General features: G+C 38.8%; 1 pseudogene; it reads right to left on the minus strand.

Moving 5' to 3' along the window:
* Nucleotides 1-2640: 2640 nt before the first annotated feature.
* Nucleotides 2641-3532, minus strand: LOC103201865 (annotated as a pseudogene).
* Nucleotides 3533-7932: the final 4400 nt, after the last annotated feature.

Genomic DNA, 7932 nt, shown 5'->3' on the forward strand with positions numbered 1-7932 from the left:
AAAAAAAAAAACTTAAATAGTTCAGGAAAAAAATTAGAAAAAAAGAAAATATCATGGCTTGGATCAGGCACATCTTAGTTTTCAAGGTGATGTCTTTGCTCTTTAACACTTTAAAGAGGTTTTTTTTGCCACGGATTGTCCTAGTGCAATTCAACATTCAATTTCTTGACTGTTGCTTTCATGGACATTGATTGTACAGTCGTGCAAAATAACATCCTTGCCAACCTCAATATTTTCTCCATTTATCTTGATGATGCTTACTGGTCCAGTGTGAGATTTTTATTATATTTGTGTTGAGATATAATCCATACTGGAGGGTGTAGTCTTTTATCTTCATCAGTAAGTGCTTCAAATCTTCTTCAATTTCAGCAAGCAAGGTTGTGTCATCTGTGTATGGTAAGTTGTTAATCCAAATGCCACATTCTTCTTCACGTAGTCTTGCTTCTCCGATTATCTGCTCAGCATACAGATTAAATAAGTATGGTGAAAGGACACAACTTTCACATATGTTGTTATCTGCTGTCAAGTCATCTCCAACTAATAGTGACCTTATGTACAACAGAACAAAATGCTGCTTGGTCCTGTGCCAGCCTCACAATCCCTACTATACCTGAATCCATCATTGCAGCCACTGTGTCAATCCATCTGCTGAGGGCCTTCCCTTCTTTCATTGACCTTCCACTTTACTAAGCAGGACATCCTTCTCCAAAGAATGGTCCCTTCCAACAACATGACTAACGTAGATGAGATGAAGTATGGCCATTCTTGCCTCCAAGGAACATTCCGGCTGCACCTTTCCAGGACAGATTTGTTAGTTCTTTCAACATGGTACCTTGAGTATTCTTCACCAATACCACAACTCAAAAACATCAACTCTTCTTCTATCCTCCTTATACATTGCCCAGCTCTCACACGCATATGAGGCAATTGAAAATACCATGGTTTGGGTTAGGCACATCTTAGTCTTCAAGGAGATATCTTTGCTATTCAGCACTTGGAAGAGATCTTTTGCAACTGATTTGCCCAATGCAATATGTCTTTTGATGTCTTGACTACTGCTTCCATTGGCATTGATTGTAGAACCAAGTAATATGAAGTCTTTGACAACTTCAATCTTTTCTCCATCTATCATGATGCTGCTTATTGGTCCAGTTGTAAGGATTTTTGTTTTCTTTATATTGAGGTGTAATCCATACTGTAGACTACAGTCTTTAATCATCATCAGTAAGTGCTTCAAGTCATCTTCACTTTCAGCAAGCAAAGTGTGTCATTTGCATATCTCAGGTTGTTAATGAGCCTTCCTCCAATCCTGATGCCATGTTTTTCTTCATATAGTCCAGCTTCTCGGATTATTTGCTCAGCATACAGATTGAATAAGTATGGTGAAAGGATATAACTCTGACACACTCCTTTCCTGATTTTAAATATGCAGTATCCCCTTGTTCTGTTCAAATGACAGCCTCCTGGTATGTGTACAGGTTCCTCATGAATACAATTAAATGTTCTAGAATTCCTATTCTTCTCAATGTTATCCACAATTTGTTATGACCCACACAACCGACTGTCTTTGCATAGTCAATAAAACACAAGTAAACATCTTTCTGGTATTTGCTTTGAGCCAATATCCATCTGATATCAGCTATGATATCCATCACTCCATGTCCCCTTCTGAATCCAGCTTGCATTTCTGGAATTTCTCTGTCAACATACTGCTGCAACCATTTTTGAATTATCTTCAGTAAGATTTTACTTGTGTGCGATATCACTGATATTGTTCAATAATTTCCACATTCTGTGGGATCACCTTTCTTTGGAATGGGTACAAATATGAATCTCTTCCATTCAGTTGGCCAGGTAGCTGTCTTCCAAATCTCTTGGCATAGCCAAGTGAGTGCCTCCAGCTCAACATCCACTTGTTGAAACGTCTCAGTAGGCATTCCATCAACTCCTGAAGCCTTGTTTTTTGCCAGTTCCTTCAGTGCAGCTTTGACTTCTTCCTTCAATACCATTGGTTCTTGATCATATGCCTCCTCCTGAAATGGATGAACTTTGACCAATTCTTTTTGGTACAGTGACTCTGCATATTCCATCCATCTTCTTTTTATGTTTCCTGCATCATTCAACATATTGCCCATGGAAACTTTCAATATTACAATTCAAAGCTTAATTTTTTTCCTCTGTTCTTTCAGCTTGAGAAATCCTGAGCGTGTTCTTCCTTTTGGTTTTGTAACTCCAACTTTTTGCACATTTCATTATAATTGAGTTTGTCACCTCGAGCTGCTCTTTGAAACCTTTTGTTCAGCTCTTTTATCCTGTAGATTCTTCCATTTGCTTTAGCTGGTCTCTGTTCAAAAGCAAGTTTCAGAGTCCCTTCTGACATCCATTTTGGTTTGTTTTTCCTTTCCTGTCTTTTTAATGACCTTTTGCTTTCTTCATGGATGATGTTCTTCTTCTTTTTATTTTATTGACTTTTTTTAAAGTTGTTTATTGTAAGATAATTTACAAATATTTTGCTATCTTTAATAATTTGAACAATGGACCAAGAATGTCTTCTGACAAGGACAGCAATAAGCATAACAAAATCAGTTGGCTTAATGTCTCTTCTTTACTTCTTGTCTGACAATGACTTTCTGATATTCATTACTTCAGAGCTGCAGCACCAGAGATGATTTCAATCAACTCTTTCATGATGACAGCCTGGCAGTGCGGTTGAATGTCAAAGTCAGTTTATCAATCATCTCAGATGCATTCTTGCTAGCATTGTCCATAGCTGTCATCCTTGCACTTTGCTCATTAGTGGTGGACTCCTCTAAACAGTAGTAGATGATGTTTGCCAGATTGTATTCTTGGTAATTCTGTAGCACATCAGCATCAATATCATTATAGATACTCATGCTTTTAGCACTTGCAATGGTATTAAGGGAAAATATGGGCTTTTCATCTGTCTTACAGATGACAGACCTGAATCCATTAAAGATGATAGATCCTTCATCAAACTCATATCCAGAATTTAATAATTCAAGGGCAATAACTGATGCATCTCCAAAAGTAGGGGGTTTCCTTCCCATTTCTTTGAATGTCACCAGAAACTGGTCAGAATGAGTCCTATGAAGTATGCCCCTGATTTTATCACCAATTCCAACAAGCATAACTTCTTTTCTGGCTGCTGTGAGTGTGGCCACCTCACTTTTCATCTGTTTAGCAATTCAGGAATGAATAGCACCACAAAGTCCTTGATCTGAGGATGTACCAATAATGAAGTGTTTCTTCTCGCCTTCACGCACCTTAAAATCAGCTTTTTCATAGAGAGCCAGTGATCCTACTACATATACTCGAGCCAGTTTCAGCTCCCTCTCAGCTCTGGCATATTTTGCTGCTGCTACCATTTTCATAGACTTGGTAATTTTCTGGATGGTTTGATCGACTTTAGTCACCTGGTAATACCTTTCAAAGTTACCATATTTCGGGCTTGGGTCCATTGTGGCTGCAGAACCCAGGCAAAGACCCCAACTAGGTTTTCCCAAGAGAACATGGTGCTACTGGACTTGCTGAAGGTCGGTCAGACAGACCTCAGCACGCTTGCGCCCAAGGATGGTGTTCTTGATGTCATCCCACAGTTCTGGTTTTTGATCATTGGTGTTCAATGCATCAAATGTATTCTTTAGATGGTCTCTAACTTCAGGAGAAATACAATCAAGGTCATATTTTGGCACTTATTGACTTCTTTTAATTGTCTTCAGCTTCAACTTGAACTTGCATATGACCAGATGATGGTCTGTTCCACAGTCAGCTTCTGCCTGGTTTTCACTGAAGATATTAAGCTTCTCCATTGTCTCTTGCCACAGATGTAGTCAATCTGATTCTTGTGTACCCTGTCTGGCAAAGTCCATTTGTATAACTGCCATTTGGGTTGCTGAAAAAAGGTATTTGCAATGAATAAGTTGTTGGTCTTGCAAAATTCTGTCATGTGATCTCCAGCATCATTTGTGTCACTAAGACCATATTTTCCAACTACTGATGATTCTTCTTTGTTTCCAACTTTGTATTCCAATCAGCAGTGATAATCAACACATCTTGATTGGATGTTCTGTCAACTTCATACTTTACAAGTTGGTAAAAATCATCAATATCCTCATCTTTGGCTTTGCTGGTTGGTGTGTAAATTTGAATAATAGTAATATTAACTGGTCTTCCTCATAGATGCATGGATATTTTCCTGTCACTGACAGCATTGTAGTTCAGATTATATCTTGAAACATTCTTTGTGATGATGAATGTCATGCCATTTCTCTTCAATTTGTCATTCCTGGCATAGTAGATCATATGATTGTCTGATTCAAAATGACCAAAACCAGTCCATTTTAGCTCACTAATGCCTAGGATATCAGTCTTTATGTGTTCCATTTCATTTTTGATGACTTCTAATTTTCTTACATTCATACTGCACACATTTCATGTTCAGATTATTAATGGATGTTTGCAGCTGTTTCTTCCATCTTGAGTCATGCCACATCAGCAAAAGGAAGTCCATCCTGAAAGCTTTACTCTAACCACATAATTAAGGCTGACTCTATTCTGAGGTGGCAGCTCTTTCCTAGCCATAATTTGAGTGCCTTCTGACCTGAGGTGCTCCTCTTCTGGCACTATATAAGAAAATCTTTCAGGGCTACTTTTCTGTAATATACCAGACAGTGTTTCACTGCTATTCATGAGGTTTTCACTGGCCCAATTCTTTGAAAAGTAGATGGCCTCTTCCTTCTTCTGAGTCTGTCTTAGTCTGGAAGCTCCACTGAAACCTGTCCATCATGGGTAACCCTGTTGTCATTTAAAACACTGGTGGCATAGCATCTAGCCTCACAGCAACACAGAAGCCACCACAGGATGATAAACTGACAGACAAGTCTGTCTCCCTTAACTGTTCCAAACTGCTCCACTCCAACTTCCCGGCCTTCCCTACTTGTTTTGGCCCTCCACAAAGCCATCTGCTGCAGCTTCCTGGCCTTCCCTTTACACACTCCCTTCATGACTTTAAGCCATGCATTATTCCCTTGTCTGTTCAAATGACAGCTTCCTGGTCTACATACAGTTTCCTCATGAGTACAATTAAGTGTTCTTTAATTCCCATTTTCTGCAATGTTATCCTTAATTTATCATGATCCACACAGTCAAATGCTTTTGCCTATTCAGTAAAACTCAGGTAAACATCTTTCTGGTATTTTTTGCTTTCAGCCAAGATCCATGTGACATCAGCAATGACATCCCTCATTCATGTGCTCTTCTGAATCTAGCTTGAATTTCTGGTCTTCCCCTGTTAATATACTGCTGGAAGCACTTTTGAATTATCATAAGCAAAATTTTACTTGCCTGTGATATTAATGATATTGTTTGATAATTTGCACATTCTGTTGAATCCTCTTATTGTGAAATGGGCACAAATATCAATCTCTTTCAATCAGTTGGCTTGGTAACTGTCTTCCAGATTTCTTGGTATAAATGAGTAAGCACATCCAGTGTTGTATGTTTGTTAAAACATCTCAGTGGGTATTTCGTCAATTCTTGGAGACTTGTTTTTCACCAAGTCTTTCAGGGCAGTTTGAACTTATTCCTTCAATTCCATTGGCTCTTGATCATATGCTACCTTCTTAAATGGTTGAACATGGACCGATTCTTTTTGGTACAGTGACTCTGTATATTCCTTCCATCTTCTTTATATGCTTGCTGCATCATTCAGTATTTTAACATAATATTTCATATATATAGTAGATTTTATATTTCCAAACTGTCTTTTGGGGTAGGGGGAACACTTTTGTGTAGTTTGTAGGCAGATATGCTGGTTATCAACGTATTGTGTCTCAGCTCTAAATTCACCCTTTCTGCCTGCACTATGAAAGAAGAGCTAGACTTTGTTGAACATTGCCAGTAGAGGATGCTGGGAATGGGGCACTGAAAAATAGTTTTCCTTCATGATTTTGGTGTGCCTGTATATTTTAGCTCTTGCAGAGTACTTGGCTTTATTCAGTACTGTCCTAGCAGCTAGCAGCAAGTGGCACCTCTCTGGCATCCCTCAGTTTACACACCATCCTGAATAGTTTCCAACAGCAAGGTCAGCAGCACTCTTTTGGGGCAGCTAACTAGTTCCATGGGTGCACCAATCTATATCATAGTGAATGGACAGAAATCTTATCACTTCTGGGTGGCTTTTGGTAAGTCTAGCTGGTGCCCCAGGTGGCTTTCTGGCAAGTCCCTGTCAAACCAAATAGGAAGCTTCCCAGCACAACTCCTCAGTACCTAGGGTCAGATAACCCAATAAGCAAAGTAAGCATGGGCTTACTTGTGCTTACTTACTAATTTGTAGTGAACTGTTTCTCCTGGGTTCAAAAACATGTGAAATTGTTGACTACAGATTAATAAGTCTGCACAAGTAAACCCGTGCTTACATTGCTTGTTGTTGTTATGTTGTTATGTGCTGTTGAGTCAGCCCCGACTCTTAGCGACCCCTCCTTGGATTTCCAAGGCAGTATCACTACGGAAGTAGATTGCCCAACCTTCCTTCTGAAGAGTGGCTGGTGGATTTGAACCTCTCCATTGAAATCTGAATCAAAATACTGAGAATAAGTCTCCTTCTAATTTTGTTTTTCCTTGACTATTTTCCCTCAGTCCTTAAGTATCCTTTAGAGTTCTGCCCCCCCCCCGCCCCAACATTTTGCTGTTGTTGCTATTTGTTTATATTAAACTCCCTCAATTCAAATTACTGCGCAGTTATGGTCTCCTGATTGGAAACTAAGTAATATAGGAGTGAAGTAAGGACAAACCATATTTGTTCTTTTTTTTTTTTTTTTAATTGTCATTTGGGTGAAAGTTGACAGAGCAAATTCATTTTTCATACAGCAGTTCATAAACATTTTGTCTCATGACTGACTGCAATTCCCCACAATGTAACAGTTCTCTTCCCACTTCCTCCCTGTAGTTACCTGTTCCCTGTGTCCTTCCCTCCCATGCACTCCTGCCTGCCCCCAGCTGTCTACCTGTGTGTACACTGCCCTTCTGCTTTCCCAAGATTCGCTTAAAGTAGTGTATCTACCTGATGGAAATGATCAGCTCATATGCCTGTCTATTATTTGGCTGAAAGCCACAGGAGTGAATTCAGTGCCAGACCTGAAGGGAAACTAAGGCCCATAGACTTAGGGGTCTCACTACGTTCTATCAGACCAGCAAACCTGGTCTTTATTATTATTATTTTGAGTTTACAGCAAACCATATTTGTTCTTATAACATTTTATCTGCTAGGTGCATTAAGTTTTTGTAATCACAGAGAGCCAAAGGATTAAATAGACTTTTGGATAAGCCTTGAAATGAAATGAATGACCATTTTTCACTTTTGAGCATGATTCCTTTGGTGTGAGAGACTACCTCTGAGAATTATTGTTAATGATAACAAAGGGGCAGAGAACACTCATTGTTCACTCAGCCTCCTAGAGAAAGCAAAGGGATAAAATGAAAATGCCCTGAGTCATATTTAAGTTTTATTCTTCTGTGTTGAAAATTATATTTGATTTTTGTTTATATTTAGTTCTTTTGGATTTATTAATCAGATTTATTCATATCAACCCAGGAGAAAATACGGATTGATCTTTTAAAAAATCACTGAGTGAGAATCACTTTCTCCCTCCTCTCATGGCACATCCGTTCATATAGAAAAGCAAAGAAAATTCTGCAGCTGAAAGAGAAGAATTATCACTTTCGTAGCTCCGTATCATACCATCTCGCACTTAGAATCAAGGTTATTCTTGAGGAAAGTTGTTAACAAAAGTTTTCTTAATTTCCCTTCTCCGTTTCTGTTTGATTTGTCTTTTCCCAATACGTTTTACACTTACTCTGAATTTTCCCCCACATTCTTGTTCTAATGTCAACCTGACTTCCCCCTGAGAACAT

This window comes from Orycteropus afer, unplaced genomic scaffold (assembly GCF_000298275.1).
Source record: "Orycteropus afer afer isolate SDZICR_OR568_19922 unplaced genomic scaffold, OryAfe1.0 scaffold00008, whole genome shotgun sequence".
Taxonomy (NCBI): domain Eukaryota; kingdom Metazoa; phylum Chordata; class Mammalia; order Tubulidentata; family Orycteropodidae; genus Orycteropus; species Orycteropus afer.